The following is a 16,108-nucleotide window of genomic DNA, read 5'->3' as shown; positions in this document are numbered from 1 at the left end:
CGGGGAACAGAGATTATCATTCTGAAGAGTATTAATGAAGAGCCTAGCAGACTTTGTATTCTTGCTAGCATAACACTTCTGCTCGCGAAGTATTCCACTTTTTCACCCAAAAGGAAATCTATCTAGCTTAGCTGAGTTCTTCTGGAATTTTGTGGGACCTTTATTCACCTGTCATAGAATGGGCCCTTGGTTTGCTAATGACTTTGAAAGCCACAGCTTTTGTAGTTCAGGACTTCCTGGGTCCTTCAGTCCTGTTACCTAATCGGTTGTCAAAAATAGTGTCAGTGTTTTTAAAGGTCCCCTCATTTCCTTAATTAAAACTAGTAAGTCTGGGGCACCTGGGTGACTCTGTCGGTTGAACATCAGACTCTTGGTTTTGGCTTAGGTCATGATCCCAGGGTGCTGAGATCAAGCCTCGATTTGGTCTCTGTGCTGAACGTGGAGCCTGCTTAAGATTCTCTCTATCCCTCCCTCTGCCCTTCTCCCCTACTCCCTTTCTTTCTCTGTCTCTCTCAAATTATAAAAGTAGTAAGTCTATAATGTTAGCGTAATTAGCATTAAAATGTTGTAAGTAGATAAAACTGTGTCGTGCCTGTGATTTGACAATATAATCATTGTTTCTGCCTCCATCCTTCTCTCTTCTTCCCTCCTCCTATCTCCACTCCTATTTCTTCACTACTTGTGCCTTTTAAATTTACATTTTTATTCATATATAATACACATACCGATACATGTATACAGAACAAATATAGCTCAATGAATTTTCCAAACAGAACCCGCTGATGTATCTAACACTGAGCTCAAGAAAAGAGTGCACTGGCACCCCAGTAGCCCGCTTGGGCAGCCACCATCTTGAATTTAACATCATAGATCAATTCTTCCTGTTTTTTTTTATTTTATAGAAATGGAATCTTCTAGTATATAGCTTTTGTTTCTCGATTCTTGTACTCAAGCTCCTATCAGTGAGGGCCATCTGTTGCAGGATAGTTTTCCTTTCCATGTAAAAAAATCTATCGCCAGTGCCCAGCCTGGGGTACATTTATTTCCATGTTTCTAGCTGGCATTCCTTCTCTTCTCTTCTAATTTGTGTATTACCATTCACTGCCATCTACTGATTTCTTCCCTTTATCGGGTCAGACATGCTGATCAGACTAAAGCAGCAGAGGCACCATGTGCTATCCTGGGAATGCACAGACAGAATCCTCTCCACCAGGACCCACCCAGTGGATACAGCTGGTGCTGACCAGGAACGCAAGTGAAGGATGATACAGTGAAAGGTCCGGTCCAAAGTGTTTTCACTAGCAACAGTAGTAGGTACCTGTGATGGTAAATTTTCTCTGTTAACCAGGCTGGGCCATGGTACCTAGATACTTGGTCAGACATTATTCTAGATATTTCTGTGAAGTTTATGTCAGATGAGATTAACATTTAAATCAGTAGACTTTGAGTAAAGCAGATTACCCTCCATAATATCGGTGGGGCTCATCCAATCAGTTGAAGGCCTTAACTGAATAATGACTGACCTTCCTGAACAAGAAGGAATTACGCCAACAACAGATGGTGTCTCAACTTGCACTCCAACTCTTCCATGGGTCCCCAGCCTGCCAGCCCACCCTGCAGATTTTGGACTTGCTAGCTCCCACAATCACGTGATCCAATTCCTTAAAATTAATCTGCCTCTTTATATATCTAGATTATATCTATATCATGTCTATATATCTAGATTATAGACACAGATACTATGTTTATAAACAGACACAAATCCTACTGGTTGTGTTTCTCCAGTGAACCCTAACATAGCCCTCTCCCCAGTTCTTCCAAAGCTATGGAGGACCTTGCTAATTGATGAAGACAAGGCATTCTTTACAGCTGAGCCCTCAGAATCTTCTTCAACTTAGTCCTCCAGGTAACCATGGCCAGCCAATGAGAGTTAAGTTGTAAGTTGTAGATGGTGAGTCTTGCTTTCTTGCACTTGGAGCCCTGGTTCTCCATTGGGGTGATTTTGCCCACCCCATCCCCACCGAGGAGACATTTGGAAAGTTTAGAGGAATTTTGTTGTCCCAAATGGGGAGAGAGGAATGCTGTTGGCATCTAACGGTAGAAACCAGGGATGCTGCTAAATATTCTTACAATGCACAGGACAGTCCCCACTCAACAAAGAATTTTCCAGCCCCACATGTCAATTATACCAAGATTGAGAAACGCTGCACGAGAGAGACATAATCTATGGTCTCGAAAGTTTTGAGGTCACTTAGATTCAGCTGTTAAAAAATAAACAGCTAGGAAATTCCTGGGTTCTTAACGCAGCAATTTTATATGGGTTGGAGAGAGTTAATTCTGAATAAACAATCTGGAAAGTTATCTTCAAGTTCTGAAGTAATGTGGATATAGCATACCCTTTCAGTTATCATTTTTTTGTGAGAGAAATTATTTTTCGCCTTGTCTCCTCTTAATTCCCTTAAAGACCGAGTCTCCTTTTCCTTCCAGAGACTAAAAATGGATGCCTTCTTTCTAACATAATCCAGCCCACAAAATATTTACCTGAATCAGCAATCTCTTGACCAGTGAGAACATGCTACAGATCCTGGGAAGGAGATTGAAAGAAATGAATAAATGGCAGCTTCCTGCACTTTGCTTTCAACAATAACAAAACATATCGAAAGAGCAGAATGCAGTAGTCAATAGATTTTCTCATTCCTGGCAACCACAAGGCTTTCTTACAGAGAAGTTTCTCCCAGCTCAGTGTTCACCACTGGTTTGGTCAGAAGCCCAGGAAGTCTCTCTAAAGATGTTAAGCACTTAACACTTGGTGCAGGAGGCCCTGATTTTGTGCTTTCTAGAAGGGGGCTCTCTATCTCTGGAAGGTACAGGAATTTGCACGAGAACTTATGTCTGCTATACTCTTCAAGGCACGGCACATACTAACACAGTACTAACAGGGTAATAGATAATTTACTGGATTTTTTTTGGAATAAATTATTCTAAATACACTGCGAGTTTTACTAATTTAAAATATTCACAACAGAGGGCATGCAGAATGTGCGAAAAACAGGTATAAGCTAGGAGAAAATGTAAAATGATCTTTTATTAACATGGAATTTCATTGTATTTTAGACTGTGATACTAATCCCCAGCAAGCAGGGTAGAAAGGAACGAGTAATTCTTTTTATAGTGCACAAAGTTCATTAAAAAAAAAACCTATGTGAATATTCTCTGGAGACCCTAGAGATAAAGAGAAATCAAATAAAAATAAATCAGCTCAGAAATCTGTTAATGTTGGTGCAGAATATCAGGAAATCAGCACTTGGGAAACCAACACATTCAATTATTATTACTACTTTGTAGTAAGATAGTTATTTAACTGTGTCACCAGTGAAAGGAAAGTGGTGTATTTTTCAGTTTGGTATTTTCAGAACTGTGGGTGATGAGCTAAATAATCAATATGTAAGAAAATTATTTTTATCTCTTCCTGTTATAGCCAAGCAGCCAATTATCTTCAATAGGTTTTATTTCTAAAAGCCACAAGGAAGAAAGGAAGGTCAGCAGATGAAAAGGACCCAGCCTCTTGGCTTGGATTTCAAGACCTTGGTGGCAATATTCCAAACATCCTGAAGTCTGATAACCAGGATACTTAATAGTGTCTTGCCACCATGAGGTTCAGAACTCTTAGTTCTGAATCATGATCTCATTATACATTGTCTACGGAAAAAATACAAAACCTCAACTCTTTTGTCCAGCCTATGCCTAGTGAGATTCCAAAACTAGGTGACCGGTTTATGCTCCAATAAGAAAAGAATTACTGATGAAACAAAACATCGCTAGAGGGTAAGGTAAGTTTGAAGAGAGAAAAGAGTGTTCCTATCTTTGGGATCAGCCATTGGTCAGCTGATCGACGGACTAAGAAACAGATAATCAAGAAATAACACAAAGGGCTTCAGCGGATCCACAGGTGTTGTACGAAAGGCAAGTTAGGCATCCAGGGTCACCGCAGCTGTAGCTGACTAGTGTTGGCCATGCTGTGAACCATTCAAATGACCTCTGTCTTTTGTCGTGCAATACGACAGCTTGAGCTAAGTTCTTCTCTCATCTTTTAGAGTGGGTCTGATGAAATTCGCTTGTTGGTAAATTGGCATAGGTTGGCCTTCTCCTGTTTTATCACCACCTCTAAGAAGTCAAAGTGAAAGCCATCAGATTCTGTTTGCACAGCCATGAAGTATTTTCTCATGTTGGTCAATAGGGCTTCCCCATCTTGATCCGTGATGACCCACTGGTAGCCGTGCCATTTGAGGTATTAAATGCTCCATCTTTCCTACTGCTAGAGTTCTCCTCTGACATCCGCCTCATTTCTTTGAAGCCTACCTCAAAGACATGAAGAAAATTCACTGGGTGGCCAAGACCTGACTCCGACTCTACAGGAAGTTGGATCTGGGGTCTGATTCTTCCTCTGCCACTTAGCACCACTTGTGTTCCCACTCAGGTTACACCAGTCCTCTGGAAGAGGGCACCATGGTAGCTAATATTTATCGGGTGCCTGATCATGTGCCAAGTTCTGTCTCCGCCAAATGCAATGTCACTTAATTGTCATCATAGCAACCCTACAAGAGAGATACCAGTGCCACACCATTCTACAGATAAGGAAACAAAGGCCCAGGATCCAAGTGTGCCCAGGCAGAGCAAGTGTTGGTGTTCTCACACATGTGTTATACAGCTTCTCTAATTTCCAAACCAGAGTGCTTCTCACCAGAGAACTAGTCTGGCTCACGTCAGCATCCGCATCACAAAATTGGTCCTGGGAGGAAACCCAGTCAGTACGCGTGGCACACAGCAAAGGAATCCACACACGCGCTCGTTCATCCATTCAAGCAATATTGACCGAAGGCTCCTTATATGGCAGGCACTGTTCTAGGTCCTGAGTGTATGATATGATAAGAGTTCCTTGCTTCCCGGAGCTGATAGACTAGAAAGGAAATAGACCTCAGCCAAATCACCGTATCTTAATAATACATCACCAGTGCCTTGAAGAAAAATAAAGCAAGAGATTGAGAGCGATGGTGTTATTAGGCGGTGGGAAGGCATGGAGGGGGGCCTTGGGGAGGATGCCTCAGAGAGAGGGATCAGCTCTGTGAGGAAACAACCTCTGATCCAAGTCCCGACTAACTGGTGGCAGAAGCTGTGGAGATGTGGACAACATTATTCCTTCCTTAATAAAATTAATTATGTGCTAATTTCTTAGCTTGAGCAAAGAGAGTTATTTTTTTTAATGTTTTTATTTGTTTTTGAGACAGAGAGAGACAGAGCATGAGCAGGGGAGGGGCAGAGAGAGAGGGAGACACAGAATCCGAAACAGGCTCCAGGCTCTGAGCTGTCAGCACAGAGCCCGACGCGGGGCTCGAACTCGCGGACTGTGAGGTCATGACCTGAGCCGAAGTCAGACGCTCAACCGACTGAGCCACCCAGGCGCCCCAAAGAGAGTTATTTTTTTAAAGGAGACTTTTTATGTTTACTTATTTATTTTGGGAGAGAGAGAGAGAGCTCAAGCAGGGGAGGGGCAGAGAGAGGGGGGGAGAGAGAATTCCAAGCAGGCTCTGTGCTGTGGGTGCAGAGCCCAATGTGAGTCTTGAACCCACGAACCACGAGATCATGACCTGAGCTAAAACCAAGAGTCTGATGCTTAGCCGACTGAGCCACCCAGGCACCCCCAAAGAGAGTTCTTGTCACCAGTGCTGACCAAAGCATAATTTCTCGACACTCTATCAACAAAAGAATAAAACTGAAAATGCAGATGGAACGGGAAGAACTCTTCTGAAGACCAGAGAGAGACTGGTTCGCACAAACTCTGAAGGCATCATGAATGGAAAGAGCATTTCCATCTCCCCGGCTGCTGATAATTCACAAAGTCTCCCAAAGACAAAACCACAGTTGGCCCCCGTTTTGTTGGTTTCACTTAATTCTCTGACCCTGACTCTCGTGTGGCTAAAAGCATATCATAATCACAGTGAATTCTGCCTCTCTTCATTCCATTAAAGGAAACCCAGGCCATTTCAAACACCATCATCCCATCCGACCTTGATTTTACAATGCTTTTCACTGAAGATTAGAGTTAATGCTTTTCTGAGAGGTTTGTCACAAAAGGGAGCTTAATTGGGGCGCATTTTCTCCATCCACACATTTGTTCAAAAGCTTTACTTTTAGAAAGTGTGTTTGTCATGAATGATTCATGCTCTGTGGGTATAGATTATGAACTTGGAGAACCAGGTCACTCGGGGAAGAAAAAGATACCTTGGCTTTCTGGGGATATAACCATATCATTCAGTGGAGTGGATTGAATAGTGTCCCCCCAAATTTAAGTCCATGTTATAACTCTACCCATGAATGTGAACTTATTTGGAAGTATCATCTTTGTGGATGTCATTAAGGCCCTCAAGATCGGATCATTCTGGACGAGGATGGACCCTAAATCCAAAATAAGTGTCCTTCAAAGAGAGAGAAGAGGGCCATTTGAGAGACAAGGACACAGAGGGAATGACCATGTGAAGATAGAGGCAGAGGCTGAGACTCTCAGTCGGTCTCAAGCCAAGGAATGCCAAGAGGGCCAGCCGCCAAGAGAAGGCAAGAGAGAGGTCTGGAACAGATTCTCCCCAGAGCCTCTAGAAGGACCCAATCTGCTGACATCTTGACTTCTAGCCTCCAGAACTATGAGACAATACATTTATGTTGTTTTAAGCCAACAAGTTTTTAGCGTTTGCTAACGCAGCCTTAGGAATCTCATATACTTGGTGTCAATCTTTGATGTCGGAAGATTAATTGTGGAGTCCTTGGAACAATGGAGGACAGGCTCCAGTGTGCTTGTCAGAATGTAGGTTTTATATAGATTTTACTGGGAGAGAAAATTACAATGGTGGCTACTGTTTGTGTCTGCCCGATACCCATCAGCATCACACCCACCCCACCCCACAGGATAGACCATGGTCACAGTCACAGAGGTGGGAAAGCCTAAACTGAGCCAATCATAGCACCCATCCTTATGCATAAAGCAGAGCCAACAGCCCGTTCACAGAGCCCTTGTGATGCACCCTTCCGTGGGCTGCCTCTTCCATGGATGGTCATGGGGACCCAGAGAAAGATGCCCCTCGGGAATGACATGACTAGGTTTACATGGCCCCAAGGAGTAGGAATTGAAGTTGATAAGACCTATCGGGGAGCGAGAGGCAGTTGTGGGGACCTTTGAGAACTGACTGAGGCCAGGAGCAAGGCAGTGGCAGCAGGAACGAAGAGGAGAGACAACATTCAAAGGATCATAGAAAGTCAGGGGTGCCTGGGTGGCTCAGTTGGTTGAGTGGCTGACCCTCGATCTTGGCTCAGGCTCATGAGATCGAACCCCTCATTTGGCTCAACGCTGATAGCATGAAGACTGCTTGGGATTCTCTCTCCCTCTCTCTCTCTCTCCCTCCTCTCTCTTTCTCAAAATAAATAAACATTAAAAAAAAAGTTAACACTAAAGACATGAAGTCCAACTGTGTGTAGAGAACAGAGGAAAGGAGGAGTCAAGGACACCTCACTAAAGTGGATTTTCAAGATCATTTAAGTTGGAATAGAGCCAAATTCCTTTGATGCTTTTGAGAGGTTTCCTCTACACATTTTGCGTGTGTGTTTAAAGAACGCAATTATGAGATTATATCCCCGACAATGACGGGAATTGAGCAATTCAGGAATTTGCAGATTCTGACAATCAAATACTTTAGGATACGAGCTAAGAAGAAGTGCATTCTGGAAGTTTTCTGTTCTATCACAGGCACTGCCTCCCAGGAGCAACCTTGTAAAAAAATCTGTCAAGAAACCTCAGTGTTCTTTCCTAAAGCAGAAGTAAAAAAGAAAAAAATCTACATAGGAAATGTGAAGATTTTAGGGAGCTGAGAGTCTTCACAAACTACATACACGCCAAGGGTGCCTCTTCAACGCTCAAAGTGAGCAAAACCACAGGGGGCACCGTGCGCACGCGCGGAGAGGAGGGATGGCGGGAAGGAGGATGAGCTGGTGAAAGGACGGGGCCGGGGGCCTCATCCTCCAGAGCATATGCCCTCTTGCGTGAAGTAGGGAAAGGCCAGGGAGGGTAACAGGGAGGCGTCTGCTTGCTCCCTATGGAGAGTTTAGCAGAAAGAGCAGCAGAGAACCCACAGAACTCACCCTCTGCGCGGAAGTTGGTGCCAATGTCTCTGGAGTCTTAGAACGTCCAAGTCAGAAAGAGCAAATCTTGGCGTTTTCGAAGTTTTAAACTTTTATGTATTTAACATGTAACACTGCCTTGAATGTGGGTTTCCAGGCAGATGCTTCCTGACTGGGGGCGGGGTGGGGGAAGGGGAGAAGGCCCATCAAAGTAATATAAAATGATGTCAAGAGAAGGCTCTGGTGATACACGGATGTTCAAAGATTGAGTTCCAAGGAGCCGAAAACTAGGTTTTTAGGGAGATGAAAGGCGCAGGGGGCGTGGGAGGAACCCCAGGGCAAGCGGGGCTTGGGTCCTTAGCTGATGTAGCACTCCCACTCTGGACCACTGAGCTGGATTCAGCTGCCGAGGTGTGTGGCTTTGATCTCCAGTATTAAAATATATTGGATAATTTCTCAACACTTAAGAACCTAGCTAGTGCGTATAGAGCTAGAGATTTCAGGCTCCTTTTGACAAATCTGAAAGTCTGACAACGACAGACGCTTATTCCCACGAGTCAACAATCACAGGTGTGGAGGACAAGAGGCGACCTCGCCCAGCTGGCTTCCGTCCCACCTCCCCGCCACCTCCAGGCCTGGTCTGGTTCACATTTGGCTTTGGGCCCCACGTGCTAGAGAAAAGTTGACGAGCTGAGAGACAGTCCGTGCGTGAGGGCGGGACTGGGGGTGGTCTCCATGCCCACATGTGGAAGGCTCTTGGGAGGCGACCATCTTCCCTAGCCCAAATGGATTCCAGCGTGCAACCTAGCATGGATCGGGTGCTCTCAACATTGTAGCTTTGGAAACTTCTGGAAGCAAGAAGATAGAAATGAGGACTGCCAACTCACAAGGGCTGCACACAATGGAAGCGGAGTGAGCCTCTCAACATGGTGTCCTAGGGGCGCTTACAGCCACATGGTAGCCAGACGGAGAGAAGAGCAGGGAAGCACAGAAAATGCTTGACGTTATCGGGAATAGGAGTGGGAGTCTGAAAACCAGCACAGAGGCGGGAACCTTGAGTTATTGACATTTAGATACGAAAACAAAGATGATGCCTGGACCTATCAGATGACAATTCAAAGCATTCTAAACTGTACATGTATTTAAACTAGTTCTCCTTTTTGGATCTTTATCCTAAAGCAATTCATACATGTGTCCAAAGCTTCCATTAAAATGATTGTTATTTACTATAACTTGTAGTGACAAAGAACTGGCAATGCTTTTTAAAATCTGCAACAGTCAGACGCGGGAGAAGAAATTGCATCATCCGTCCAATAAATTCCATGTAGCCATTTAAATTCTCTACAAGAACTTATTCGGGATATTTCAATGCTTGTCACAAAAAGTATATGCATGGCATAATGCCATTTTTATTAAAATTATAAACACACACAATGGGAATATATTCAAGTTTATGCATTATGTGATTTTCCTATGGCTGCTGTAACAAATTACTACAAACAGGGTGGCTTAAGACAACAGGAATTTATTCTCTCACTGTTCTAGAGCCCAGAAGTCCAATAAGGTGGTTAGATGAAGGGCTAAAGTCAAGGTATCCGCAGAGCTGAGTTCCTTCCAAAGACTCTAGAAGAGACCCTTCCTTGCCTCTCTTCCAGCTTCCCGCGGCTGCTGGCTTCCTTGGCTGTGGCCACGTGGCTCCAACCTCTGCCAACCTCTGCCACTGTCTCGCATCTTCTCCTTTCCTGTGTATCTGATCTCCTTCTGCCTCTCTCTTCCAAGGACCCTTGTGATTGGATGTAGGGCCCACCCAGATAAACCAGGATAAACTCTGTCAAAATCATTACCTTAATCAAGTCTATAAAGTCTCTTCTTCCTTGCCAGGTACAGTTACATATTCCAGGGAGTAGGACGTTATTTCATCCCAAATATTTGGTCCTCCCAAATATTAAAAGGCATTTTCTTTCCTCATTCCTTCCCTGCTTTTCCTTAGAGTCAGCATCTGGTCACATCAGCAAGGGCAACGTATTTCAATTAGACTCAAATAAACAAAATATTTATGAATTCTGACTTCATGTAAGACCTAGTGAGTATTTTTGCCGAGGAGCCAAAAACACAAAGACAAAAACAAAAACAAAAGACTAACAAACAGACAAGCAAAAGTACCAGAGCAAAAATCCATCTTTGTCCTTTAGAGTATTAAAAACTTTGTTCCAGGGGCACCTGGGTGGCTCAGTGGATTAAGCGTCTGACTCTTGGTTGCAGCTCAGGTCATGATCTCACAGTTGGCGAGATTGAGCCGCACCTCAGCTCTGCACAGACAGTGCGAAGCCTACTTGGGATTCTCTCTCTCCCTCTCTCTCTCTATCTCTCCCTACTCATGCACACATGGGCTCTCTCTCTCTCTCAATAAATAAATAAATAAACTAAAAAATAAAAAATAAAAAAACCCAACTTTGTTCAACATTCAAGACTTAAGATATATATAAAAATAGAAACATACCATATTCCTGATTTCATCAAATATGAAGTTAGACGGTATATGCAGTGTAGATAATATAGAAAAACAATGAGATTTGAAAAATTCAAGAGAACGCGGGATGGACAGATGGACTTAAGTGATGAGAGTGAGCTCCTTGGGAAATGTAATTCAACACAGGCATGAAATATTAATAGAGATTAGGATTTATCAAAATAGCATAAACGAAGGCAGGGCTGTCATGATTTAGAAGAATTCTAGCAGATGGTTCTAAACTTCAAAAAAGGAGTTGGAAACTATGCATGTATGTATGTATATGTATATGTATATGTATATGTATATGTATATGTATATGTATATAAAGAGAGAGAGAGAGAGAGAATAACTATTTGATAAGTGAGTGTGGGCCCAAATTCTGAAAGACCAGTACTGCTAGGGACATGATTTGGTCCCCACACTGAAACATACCATTAAAAACAGGAACTAAAGTTAGCAACACTCTCAGTTCTAAAAGGTGAGCAGTGACGTCGGCCATTCAATGATTCCTCTCAGATGAGGAATCTGGTTACAGCTCCAAAGAAGGGAAGGCACAAGAACAGAGAAAGGTAATGGAGAGAGTCCCCACCTGCTGCCATATTTATGTGCCAGAGCCTGAGTTAAATATAGGAGGAGATACACAGGCATTTTAAATAGGCTTCTGGACTTCAAGAGGTTTATAGTTCAGTAAGACAGATATGACTAAACAGTATTTATGCAAATCATTATGTTATCAATGTGAGGAGAGGCAAATCAATGCCTTTAGAATTAGAGGTGGGAGAACCTGCGAGGCAGAGGAGGCTGTGTGGAGGAGGCAGAATGTGAAATGGCAGTTGTTTGAAAATTTGGAAGGAATAGAGAAGTAGAAAATTGATGATGGTGATAGCTAATTTTTATTTAATCCTATGCCAGACACAGGGCTAATATATTTTTTTAATTAATTGTTGGGGAGAAAAATCTTTTCCTCTACCCTCTTCTGTTCAGTGCCTAGGGGTATGTGAATTAAACTGACAAAAGATGGATGAACAAGAAAAAAAGCACCCAATTTTTTACTAATACTTATGTGTATGGGAGTTCACCAAATAAAGGAATGAAACTTAAATAAATGGTTAGCCTTGGGGGCTTACATACCCTTTCAACAGAAGAAAGAGGGCTTGGGTTTGAAGGGATGATAAATAGTGGGGAAGTGGCTAGGAAATATATGGGGGAACCAATGGAAGATAAGGGCTATTTTCATAAGGTCTGTTTATGCAAACTCATCTTAGTGTTGACTCCTTGTGTTCAATGATAAGGGTTTGCTTTCTCTTCCTAGAAGAGGTGGGGGGCACCTTTCTCAAAGGGAAATTTATGTCCTGCTTTTAGGCAGATAAAGGCAGGGCAGAGAACTCTTTCTATATCACTCGATTCTCAATTGCCTTTAGCTCAAAATAGTCCTTCGGCCAAAGTGGCAAAAAGTTCGTTGGTATCTTCTGATCTCCTTCACAATAATTATGTGTAATCCTGATTCCACTGTGATGTAGTCATGATTGCCGCCTCTTTTTTTTTTTATAGATGGGGAAACTGAGGAACAGGGAGGTTATGTTACAACAGGCGTGCCCGAGAAAAAGGTAGGGATTCACTCTGACTGGAAGGGCAGCACAAATGGTGTAGGTATCACTTGGGCAATTTCTTTCTTTTTTTTTAACCCTCCCCCGCTTGGCCAATTTCAGTATGACAGCCTGAAAAGCTTCTGAATGTGCTGCGCTCACTTGTTTATTTTTCAGAAGAACTTGATGGCTCTGTAATTCTTTAGCTGGTTCCTCTTCCTCTCATGTTGAAAACCATTCAAGGAGCATTTTCATCAATCAATAAAGCAAATAGAGCAGGTGAGGAACAGCAAGGAAACAAAACTCAAGAGGATTATAATGATGAGAGGAAATTAGAGAGAGTCCATTCTGGTACTTTCACGTACTGTATCTCCTAAAAAGAGAGAAAAAAAAAGATATATGTATATATAAAGTTGTATAAAAATAGGGCAGCGGTATGATAAGAGCCCATGTTATAGTTTCTTTCTCTGTCTAAACGTTGAACAGCACACTCCAATAGCCTAAGAAGAAAGAGAAGAAACTGTGTTTGCTCACAGAAAACACACACACTCTCAATCCCTTCACTGCTGAACCCCGTAGAACTAAAGAGTCATTAGCAACAAAGTATAGACTGGAAGGAAGCTCTTCAGATTTGAAATCACTGACCCCAGCTGACCAGGGCAGTTCAGAGAGTCCAAGATCAAGGACCTGGGCCCCCAAGTCCTCCAGCGGGTTTTGCTGTCTGTGACCAAAGGTGATTCTTGAAAACGTTGGCCCTGTCACCAGAACCTCCTCTCCAATGTGCTGCCAGAGAAGTCTATATCCATCCCTGCTTTCGGAAAACCATGCGACGCCTTCCCCTTGTCTCATTCAAGACAAGCGTGTTACTTGGGTACCTAGAAGCCACTGTGTTGACCCTAGGAAGATATGCCTCTAGATGCCACAGCTCTTGCCTTTAGGAACATCGTACTAGTGTTCCATTGTTTTGTAACATATTTCTCCAAACTCTGCAGCTTGAAACAATAACTCAATTATTAGCTTGCAGTTCTGTAGGTCGGTCTATGCCTGGGTTCTCTGCTTTGGTTCCTAAGACTGAAATTAAGGTGTTGGCTGGCTGTGTTCTCAGAGGGAGACTCTAGGGGAAATTCCTGCTTCCACACATACTCAGTTTGGGGGCAGAATTCATTCCTTTCAAGTTGTAGGACTGAGGTCCGCGTTTCCTTTCTGGCTGTTAGCTAGGGGCCACACTCAGCACCTACAGGCCATTCACATTCCTACGATGTGAGCCCTTCCATTTTCAAAGCCAGTGATGAGAAATCTCCCCCACATTGAATCCCTCTCCCTCTTGGATCTCTGTCACCAAGGAGAGACTAGACTTTCTTCAAGGGTCACCTGATTAGGTAAGGCCCACCAAGAATAAGTAGCCTCCCTTTCTTAAAGCCAACTGATTTGGGACCTTACTTGCATCTGCAAAACCCCTTCTCAGCTCTCCTAGATCAGTGCTTGACTATACTGATGTAGAAATCTCCGGGGTTGTCTTAGATTCTGCTGACCATAAATATCTGAAAAATATTTATTGAATGTTGCCTGAATGAGGAAAAAAATGAAAAAAAATTCTGGCACTTCTGTGGAATTATCCATCAGGGAAAGGCAGTATAGCTTTTTCATAATCTCATCCCATGGCTGCTTAGTGTTTCATTGTTTACAAAGAGCCTACACTCACATTAATTATTAGTTTGCTGCTAACAGCAGTTCTGTAAGACAAGCCCACAGGGCGAGGCGAATTATTCCTCCTCCCCAGAGCTGTGTTCTCCTAACTCCTGCTTCTTTCACCAAAAGAAATGACCGGTTCTTTAGGACCGATCTCAGACAAACTCTTTGGTGACATTGTCACCACGCGGAGGGGAGGGAGAGACGGGAGCACGGAATCAGGAGAGAGGGCCCAGGAGCAGGTTGGGCCTGGGGGGGGGGGGCACTGGTTTGCTCCCGCCCCCCGTGTCTCTCAAAAAAAAAATAATGAATAAATGTTAAAAAAAAAATTAAACATGATGCGCCTGATTTCCCTCATCGTTTCATGCTGGTGGTTGAGTTCTGTGATGTATATAATCCCTCTGGCTACAGATTCTGTGCTTTTGGTTGGTTACCTGGACTCTATGAAAGTACTTCTTTCTGGCATTAATAACAATACGCGGCAGCCTTTTCAAATTCCTTCCTTTTTCTGAAGTGACCGCCCAACCAGAGCTTATGAAGCATTCAAGTCTTAACAAATAATTCACTGAATGCGCCTTTTTTTAGCACCGGTTGGAACAAACATCTATCCGTCAGAGGCTAATCGCCTGCACATGGGTAACAGCTACGTGTGCGTGGAAGGAAGCTCCCAAATGCCATTTCCATAGGATGCTACTGACCCAAACACGCTTCGTGGGAAATCGGGCATCGCACTTGCAAATCTGGCTCCTTCAAAAACCTTCCAAAGTCACCTGGTTGCATTTGACTCGTGCGAACAAAAGCCTCCCCAAAAGTCCACGAAATAATCAACACAGAAAGACCAAACGTCAGGGTTATCAACTGTGCTCTGTTTGAGGTGTCCAACCAATCAGAGTGAACGGTAAATTCCTTCGGAAACAAGTACGTGTAATGAGATGTGTCCCACCCTTTGAGAAGAACGGTGGAGCTGATTCACAGAGCCACGCTCTTCTGTGATCCGAGCTTAATGAGTGGCATATGTTTTCAGTTTCATCAGGCCCCAAATCTTGGATTATCCTGGACTATTTTCTTCAACTCGCCGTAGTCTTCTTGGCTCTCCCTGCAGAAGATATCCAGAATCCAACCACCTCTCACCACCTTCTAGAATTTCCATATTCTGAGCCAACTGTGTCTTTCCCTGATGACCCCATTAATTAGCCTCCTAACAGACTTCGCAGTTTCCAACTTTGCCCCCATGGCCTCTTCCCAACATGTCAGTGACAGCACTTATCACCGCCGTCACCCTTCCCGCCCAGACCCTTCGATGGTTCCCCATTTCAGGAAAGAAGTACAGCCCAAGTTCTTAGAGGGTCCCTCACCCATCTCCTGCTGTTCTCCCCCTTCACCCATCAGCACCAACCACGGTCAGCAGCCCCATCTTAATCCTGAGCCCTCCGGCCAACCTCCCTGAGGTAGGGGTGTTCCCTCTACTGTAGTGTTCCTCTCTCAGACATCTTCTTGGCCAATTACCTCTTCCCCCTTCGGATTTTGCTCAGATTTCCTCAGTGAGTCTTAACCTGGCCTTTCTAGTCCTGCAACGTATCCCCAACCCCCAACCACCCTCACCCTTCTTACCTCGACTGGCTTGTTTTCATAGCATTCAGCCCCTTTAACATAAAGCATTTATTTAATGAGCGTTGTTTCATTCCTATCTCCTTCTACAGGAATGTAAGCCCCACGACAGCAGTCTTTGTTGTGTTTCGTGATGTATCCCAAACTCTAGAATCGGGTCAGGCAATTAAGACCTTCCCAGCGAAATTTAATCTGAGCCTCACGTACGTTAAAAATCAAACGGACCAATAAGTTATATACAGTCAAATGTGCTAACCTGAAATGTGCTCATTTAGACAGTGTTTTCTATGATCCTTCTTCTGAACTGTCCAGCAGTCATCCGGGAATGCATTCAGTCAACAAAACAGGATTCTAGCAAATCCCTAGAATACATTTGCATTGCTTACACCAAGGAACCACCCTTACTGCCTTCTACACTATTATTATTATTATTATTATTATTATTGTTATTGTAGCCTCCCTACCACCAAGTGAGCACTCACTTCGTAGAACACAATGATCCCTTCCCTCCTCCCTATACATTTTAATTTATATATAAAACTATCTCGGA

The sequence above is a fragment of the Panthera pardus genome, unplaced genomic scaffold (assembly GCF_024362965.1).
Source record: "Panthera pardus isolate Hobbes unplaced genomic scaffold, ASM2436296v1 HiC_scaffold_16, whole genome shotgun sequence".
Taxonomy (NCBI): domain Eukaryota; kingdom Metazoa; phylum Chordata; class Mammalia; order Carnivora; family Felidae; genus Panthera; species Panthera pardus.
Note: the sequence above shows the minus strand (reverse complement) of the source record.